The sequence below is a fragment of the Elephas maximus genome, chromosome 2 (genome assembly GCF_024166365.1).
Source record: "Elephas maximus indicus isolate mEleMax1 chromosome 2, mEleMax1 primary haplotype, whole genome shotgun sequence".
Classification (NCBI taxonomy): Eukaryota; Metazoa; Chordata; class Mammalia; order Proboscidea; family Elephantidae; genus Elephas; species Elephas maximus.
This window is the reverse complement of record NC_064820.1, coordinates 210,245,675-210,254,537: the sequence shown is the minus strand read 5'-3', so window position 1 is coordinate 210,254,537 and position 8,863 is coordinate 210,245,675. Positions and strand designations below refer to the sequence as shown.

The window sequence follows — 8,863 nt, the reverse complement described above, 5'->3', positions numbered from 1 at the left end:
TAAAAATTATTTACATGGAATATAATATATAAGTGAGCACATAAGATTTAATTTCCCCAAGGTTTTCATATCAAATACTTAAAAAATATATTTCCAAGTCAAAACTTATTTAGAATTTATCTTATGATCAAAAAATTTAACATAAAGAAATAATGTAGGAAGAAATTAAGTTGACATACAAATGTGTAGTCATATCAATATAAGTGAACAATGTGGCTTCAATTAAATAAAGATTTGAGGAAATATTCTTGAAGTTTTATTTTTAAAATGATAGATCTAGTAAATAAATGAAACAAAATATTTTGGAATCTATTTAAGTAAAAATTAATGGAGTCTCTCAATATTTGAGAATTTTGATAAATACAAAATGAGAAGAGCTTCCTGAGTGTAGAGGAATCAGTGAGTAAAGGGTAAGAAAGGATTTTTTTTTATCCCTGGGGAGGAAAGCCTGAGTAAATTCAGTGAATTATTTGGATAGTAATCAGTTAAGAACAGTCTGATTCAGTAGTTGGCATAAACACACTGTCTTATGTAGTTCCATTGACAAAAATCAATCACTTTGTCTACTTGTACAAATTGGTTGGGTTCTTCGGCTAAGTTAATTTCGGAAGCCATACAACATGTTTGTGAATGAAGACTTTTTTAATATTGTGAGAAATGTGACACACACACATTTTAATCACATGAAGTTATTATTTGAAGTAGGTGGGATATGTCTAGAAAATATAATAGTGGTAATTCTTTCTTTGCATTAAATTTTCTTACCATTAAATGACCTACATGATCCATGCTGATGCTACTTTTTATTCCTTTCACCATAATCACATTCCATATTGCCTTATAAACGAAGCAGCTATTTTAAGCTCAATCAGAAAAGTTAGATAGAAAATAATGTACCTCGGTTAATTTTTAGACTAAGCTGACTGAATTCATTGATTGCTTCTTCAAAATGATAAATAAATTAGTTATCTGTAAAGACACATATGTCTGTCAGTTTGTTGTACTGTGGGGGCTTGCATCTTGCTGTGATGTTAGAAGCTATGCCACCAGTATTCAAATACCACCAGGATCACCCATGATGGACAGGTTTCAGCTGAGCTCACAGACTAAGACTAGGAAGGATCCTGCAGTCTAATTCTGAAAAGATTTAGCCAGTGAAAACCTTATGAATAGCAGCAGAACATTGTTTGATATAGTGCTGGAAGATGAACCCCTCAGGTTGGAACACACTAAAAAGACAACTGTAGAAGAGCTGCCTCCTCAAAGTAGAGTCGACCTTAATGATGTGGATGGAGTCAAGCTTTTGGGACCTTCATTTTGCTGATGTGGCATGACTCAAAATGAGAATAAACAGCTGCAAACATCCATTAATAATCAGAAAGTGGAGTGCATGAAGAATGAATCTAGGAAAATTGGAAGTCATCAAAAATGAAATGGAACACATAAACATTTATATCCTAGGCATTAGTGAGCTGAAATGGACTGGTATTGGCCATTTTCAATCGCACAGTCATATGGTCTGCTATGCTGGGAACAACAACATTTATTCATCTTCAAAAAGAACATCTCAAGATATATCCTGAAGTACAACACTGTCAGTGATAGGATAATATTCATACTCCTACAAGGAAGTCCAGTTAATACGACTATTATTCAAATTTACGCAACAACCACTAACGAGAAAGATGAAGAAATTGAAGATCTTTACCAATTTCTGCAGTCTGAAATTGATCAAACATGCAATCAGGATGCATTGAATAATTATTAGAAATTGGAATGTGAAAGTTGGAGACAAAGAAGAATCAGTAGCTGGAAAATATGGCCTTGGTAATAGAAACGATGCCGGAGATAACGATAGAATTTTGCAAGACTGATGACTTCGCCATTGCAAATACCTTTTTTCATCAACGTAAATGGCGACTATACATGTGGACCTTATCAGATGGAATACAAAGGAATCGAAACAACTACATCTGTGGAAAGAGACCATGGAAAAGTTCAATATCATTAGTCAGAACAATGCCAGGGGCCGAATGGGGAGCAGACCATCAATTGCTCATATAAGCAGGATCTAACGATACTGAAGAAAGGAGTCCAAGCTGCATTGAAGGCAGTGGCAAAAAACAAGGCTCCAGGAATTGACAGAATACTGATTGAGATGTTTCAACAAATGGATGCTGTGCTGGAAATGCACGCTCATCTATGCCAAGAAATCTGGAAGAGCTACTTGGCCAATCTACTGGAAGGGATCCATATTTTTGCCTATTTCCAAGAAAGGTGATCTCAGTGAATGAGGAAATTATCAAACAATATCATTAATATCAAATGCAAGTAAAATTTTGCCGAAGATCATTCAAAAGTGGCTGGAGAAGTGTATCAACAGGGAACTACCAGAAATTCAAGCCAGATTCAGAAAAGGACGTGGAAACAGGGATATCGTTACTGATTTCAGGTGGATCCTGGCTGGAAGCAGAGAATAACAGAAAGACGTTTACCTGTGTTTTACTGACTATGCAAAAGCATTCGACTGTGTTGGTCATAACAAATTATGGATAACGTTGCAAAGAGTGGGAAAACCAGAGCACTTAATTGTGCCCATGGGGAAGTTGTACATAGATTCAAGAGGCAATCATTCTAACAGAACAAGGGGATTCTGCATGGTTTAAACTCAGGAAAGGTGTGCATCTGGGTTGTATCCTTTCACCATACCTATTTGATCTGTGTGCTGAGCAAACAATCCAAGAAACTGGACTATATGAAGAAGAACGAGGTATCAGGAATGGAGGAAGACTCATTAACAATCTGCATTATGCAGATGACACAAACTGGCTTGCTGAATGTGAAGAGAACTTGAAGCACTTACTGATGAAGATTAAAGATCACAGCCTTCAGTATGGATGACACCTCAACATAAAGAAAACAAAATTCTCACAACTGGACCAATAAGCAACATCATGATAAATGGAGAAAAGATTGAGGTTGTCAAGGATTTCATTTTACTTGGATCCACAATCAACAGCCATGGAAGCAGCAGTCAAGAAATCAAAAGACACATTGAATTGGGCAAATCTGCCAAAAAAGACCTGTTTAAAGTGTTTAAAAGCAAAGATGTCACCTTGAAGACTAAGGCATGCCTAACGCAAGCCATGGTGTTTTCAATCACCTCCTATGCATGTGAAAGCTGGAAGATCGAAGAATTGATGCCTTTGAATTTTGGAATTGGAGAATAATGAATATGCCACGTACTGCCAAAAGAACAAACAAATCTGTCTTGGAAGAAGTACAACCAGAATGGTCTTTAGAAGCAAGGATAGTGAGATTACATCTTACATACTTTGGACATGTTGTCAGGAGTGTTCAGTCCCTGGGTAAGCACACCATGCTTGATAAAGTAGAGGGTCAGCAAAAAAGAGGAATACCCTCAATGAGAAATATTGACACAGTGGCTGCTACAATGAGCTAAAGCATAACGATTATGAGGATGGCACAGGACTGGCAGTGTTTCGTTCTGTTGTGCATAGTGTAGCTATGAGTCGGAACTGTCTCTATGGCACTTAACAATAGCACAGCAACAAAGACACAAACAGATGTACAATATACAGTAAGATTTTGCTAAAAACCTTGGATCCACAGAATTCTTGAAGAACTTAAAACATAATCATATATAGAGCATATTGTCTGAATATCCTCTAAACTTATAGATGATAGTTGAGTGTAAACAGCATGTCATATCTCTTCTCCAACATTTAGAATAATAAAATGAGGATTATTTGTAGCTAGATTGGAGAAAAAGAGACTTTATTTTTGGAAAAAGCCTCATACGTGTGGAGAAGGCTATGTGATAGGTAGCACGTGCTTTCTCGACTTTTTGACTTAAAATTTGTATACTCACTACTAAAACATTCCTCTTCTGGTCTAATCATAGACTTCCACCAAAATTCAAATGCTCCTAGACACCATAGAAGGTATGGTGGAATAATAGAATACTCATTATTCCAGCATCATGGGACTATGGGTTAGGCCATACTGGGTTAGACAAAGAATCATAAAAAAGGGTTGCCAAAACTTCAGGTGCCTCATGGAAGTTGGGAGAAGGTGGTGAAAGTAAGACTATGAAGGAGTTAGGGAATAAATATAAACATCACTGTGCAGACAGCACGAACTCTGTACAAGTGCAAATGCAAGTAAGAAATACAGGAAAGAAAGACTTAATTAGACATTGAAAGTAGTTTAATATCAGAGAATCTAAAAAATAAGCAAATCATTTTATAACAAGTGTCTAATGACCATCTACAATGAGTCAGGCCCACTGCTAGGCAATGAGGATTCAGTAGCAAACAGACATTGTCCCTTATCTTGACACTAACATGGAATCCTAATTTTTGAATGAGAATGGTTATAACAGAGGAAATCATTAATGGAAAAAGTAAGATCAGAAAGAGGATATGATTCTGGAGAGTGAGAAAAAAATTCAACAAGTTTGCCTCAGATATGATAAATGTCATATATTTATTGATTCTGGAAATTTAATTATGATCAATCAGCTCATGAGCTCATGGGAGGTTCCACCACCAGTACATATGTACCTATCAAATTTTATTGAGCTGTGGGAGAGATGAAACCAGTCAAATAGCCAGGACTAGTTACACATGTAGATAAATGTAAACAAATGTACAAGGAATACCTTATTTGGTAAAAATACAGTATTTCATAATGAATAATCTAAACAAAAATAAAACACAGAAAAATATGTCATCTGTATCTTATCAGTGGCATGATTTCCACGTTTGTATCTTATATTATTTTACAAAGTGAAAATCAAAATTCATTTCATTCAAATTTATGAATATCAGAGTTAATAAAATAGCAATGAAATTTGTTTTTGTTTTGGGTGATCTTATCATTAATTCAAAGCCAGAAAACTGTATTGGTGTTTTCATAAATTACAACATTTATTTATGAATATGTGAGTACATGTATGTATGTTTATATTTATCTATCTATATTGAGGAATATGTCATACATACAGAAGGTACATAAATAATTACAAAGCAGATATCTCAGTAATTACTATCCATGTTAACAAGTCCCTGGGTGATGAAAAGTTTTACACACCAGGCTGCTAATCAAAATGTTGGAGATTTGAGTCCATCCAGAGGCTTATTGGAAGAAAGCCGTGGCAATCTACTTCTGAAAAATCAGCCATTGGAAACCCAATGGGGAACAGTTTTACTCTGACACACATGAGTCAGAACTGACTTGATGGCAAGTGGTTTTATCCACGTTAAACAAATAATATTGCTAACACCTGTGATTCCTCATATACGCATACAGAATTATTAAATTATAATTCGATTTCTATAAGTTAAAACACCTGGCAAAAAATATATTGTTAAATGTAAATATTGAACTGAATAAAGGTTTCATTTTTATATTTGAAATGTGAATGAAGCTTGTTTTGCTGCATTTCGGTATATACTATTTTTAGAATGTCTTAGAAATAATAAATTTTATTTTCTCCAAGCATTATCTAAATGAAAAGCATATCAGAGAAAAAAATTGAGTTCTATGATCTATTCATTTCATTCACTTATTCAACAAACATTATTGGGAACCAGTCTCCTCCGAGCCCTCTTTTAGGCACGTGGGTTACAGCGGTGAAAACTGAGACCTCCCATCATGAAGCAAAAATTCTGATGGAAAGGAAAGACAGCAATTGATATACCTCATAAGTTAATCATTTAATATGCTAGGAAATGAAATGTGATTTGTAAAATAAAAGTAAAACAAAGAATAGAGTAAGGAGGATCAGGGGAGTCAGGATGGGGTGGATGGGGGCATTGAGATTTTAAATGTGGTGTTCAGGGATTGAACTCTGAGAAAGTAATATTTAAGCAAAGACTGGATCTAGTAAAGAATATATAAATATGATTTTCAGATTGCATAAAACTAACATCCCACTCAATATTCTGAGTGTCTTTAGTTGATTCAAATAAACGGCCATCTTATGAAACATGTTCACTTTAAGAACTGGTTCACAGTTCACTAAATGTGTTTGTGAAATATACATAACCAACTCTCATTTTATTACGTAGGAATGAGTAAATGAGTCGAGATTTACACTAGGTCCCCCCCTCCCCACACACACACACTTCTATCCAGTTTGTAAGAGCTCTGGTAGTACAGTGGTTAAAGCACTTGGTTGCTAAGGGAAAGGGTGGTGGTTCAAACCCACCATTCACTCCATGGGAGAAAAATGTGGTTATCTGCTTCTGTAAAGATTTACAGCTTTGGAAACCTATGAGGCAGTTCTACTCTGTTCTACAGGATCACCATGAGTCGGAATCCACTTGATGGCAGTGAGTTTGGTTTCAGGGATCCAGCTGGTATTTATTTATTTTCTTTTTAGATAAAAGAAAGGAATTTATGATGGGATTTGAGAATCAAACTTCCTGCAGTTACTTTATTCTCTTGGGACTCTTCTCTTCTTCCCAAACAAATCTGGTGTTCTTCTCCTTTATACGTATCATTTTTGTTATGACTGTAACAGAAAACACAGACATGATCCTCCTTACCCACAGGGACTTACGACTCCATATTCCTATGTATTTCCTGCTCAGCCATCTCTCTTTCATGGACATCTTGCGTATTTCTAACATTGCTCCTAAAATGATTGTTGGCTTTCTGACAGGCAACAGAACAATTTCATTCACAGGTTGTGGTTTCCAGATATTTCTCTCCCTCACTCTCCTGGGTGGTGAGTGCCTCCTCCTAGCAGCAATGTCCTATGATCGCCATGTAGCTATCTGTCACCCACTGCACTACCCCATTCTCATGAAGGAGCATGTCAGCATTCTCATGGCTGATGGGTCCCGGCTTATGGGGACAATCAACTCCACAGTTCACACAGCTTACATCCTCCACTTTCCCATCTGTGGCTCAAGGGCTATTGATCACTTTTTTGTGAAATCTCAGCCATGTTGAAGTTGTCCTGTGTAGACACATCACACTATGAAAGAGGTGTTTGTGTAAGTGGTGTCATCTTCCTGGTAATCCCTTTTTCTATGATCTTTGCTTCTTATGTCCAAGTTCTCCTTGCCGTCCTCCAAATGAAATCATCAAAAGCACAGAAAAAGTCATTTTCTACCTGTTTCTTCCACATGATTGTGGTCATGATGTACCATGGGCCATTTATTTTCACATATAGGAGACCGAGTTCCTACCACACTCCAGGCCAGGATAAGTTCTTGGCAATATTCTAAACCATCCTCACACCTACACTGAACCCTATCATCTATAGCTTTACAAATAAAGATGTTCTGGCAGCAATGAAAACGATGATTGAAAGTAACTTTCTGTCTAAATGATGAACTTAAAAAATGTTTGGACTATATGTTCTCTCTATTCTCATACTCAAATGTGTAGGAGATCCATTATTGGTTTCCTGTGAGAAGAAAAACAGAATTTTACTGATAATTTTAGTGGGTGGAAAAAAAGTGTATATGTCCAAAATCCCAATTAATAAAATTATCACATTTGTTAATTTGTTAATACATACCTATAACAATGCCTTTTTCCCTCTGTGGTACTGATTATAATCAGCCAAAGTATTAATAGAAACTAAAAGGTAACCTAAGGTGACCAAATTTCACCAATTTGAAAGTATAAAAATTTGTAAGAATTATATTTTAAGTTACATGTACAAATGCACATTATTTAAGAAACATGCATTCATATGTCTGTATATTTATGAAACTAAGTAAATTACATTCCAAACCTTATACTCAACCAGTTCCAAAAATCCATAAACTCCATTTTGAATCTCCCTTAATGACCACCTAGTCTGTTTTGTCACCCTCATTTATATAATATATACATACATATTTTACTGAATATATGCATATATAAGCATATATACTGAATAAATGCACAAATATATATATATACTCTAATTGTGTTAAACTGAGTTACTCATCCTTTGTTAGTGTCAAGAAGTGTCCCTCTTGAGGGACTGAGCAGCAGGGGGAGGGAGAGACTGTTTGGAAGCAGCGAAGAATTGCCAGACCTGACCTGGTGGAAACTGGCACCCTGAAGGCCCAATGGGCTGATGAGCTGCAGTGAGGCAAGTAGAGGTGTTCAGGATGCGTATACTACATCAGGAAAGACAGAGAGCAAAGGGTCTGCTCAACCTTCCAGAACCAGCAAGAGGTGGCCCTCAATGAGTGAAAGATAAGTACATGCATCTATCGTACTGCAGGATCAAAAAACACCCCTTTGGGGAAAAACTCTTTCCAATTTAACTGACCCTGCCCCACTGTACACCACAACCTGAGCTGGCTTCAGTGATAGCCACATTCCTGGGCCAGCCATAGGACTGGTTGCATGCTGTGAGCCATTCTCCAGGCCTTGGAGAGGGAACAAATTAATAAACAGAGAAAAAATAATGTGCTGGCTCCCCTAAGCCAGGAACTCAAGGTAGGAACATCTCCTTTGCCTAGGCACAGGCATATGAGTCCACGGACTCTGAATGCCTTTTACTCCTGCAGGGCCCATTTCTACAGCATAGGCGCTCATCAGTACAGTATAACAGGGTATATACCTGAAATCTAACTTCACCTGCTTCAGATATATGGTGGAGAGGTAAGTCCATGACATTTGACACTGCTCTGCCTTTAAGCAGGGTCCTCACCTACCCACATCAGGGGCCTGAGGACTGGTGGTTCCACCTATGACACCTAGCCACCCGCAACAGGGGTCCAAGGAAAAGTGGTACCTCCCAGTTCTTAGAGCCAACAGCACTGGGTGCCCATAGTCCAGCTGCAAAACCTAGCCACCTATGTGCTCTAGGGAAATGGACATATTT

General features: G+C 36.9%; 1 pseudogene; it reads left to right on the top strand.

Annotated features, from left to right (window-relative positions):
* The first annotated feature begins 6,426 nt into the window (after positions 1–6,426).
* On the top strand, positions 6,427–7,367 carry LOC126070443 (olfactory receptor 2AJ1-like; annotated as a pseudogene).
* The last annotated feature ends 1,496 nt before the right edge of the window (positions 7,368–8,863 follow it).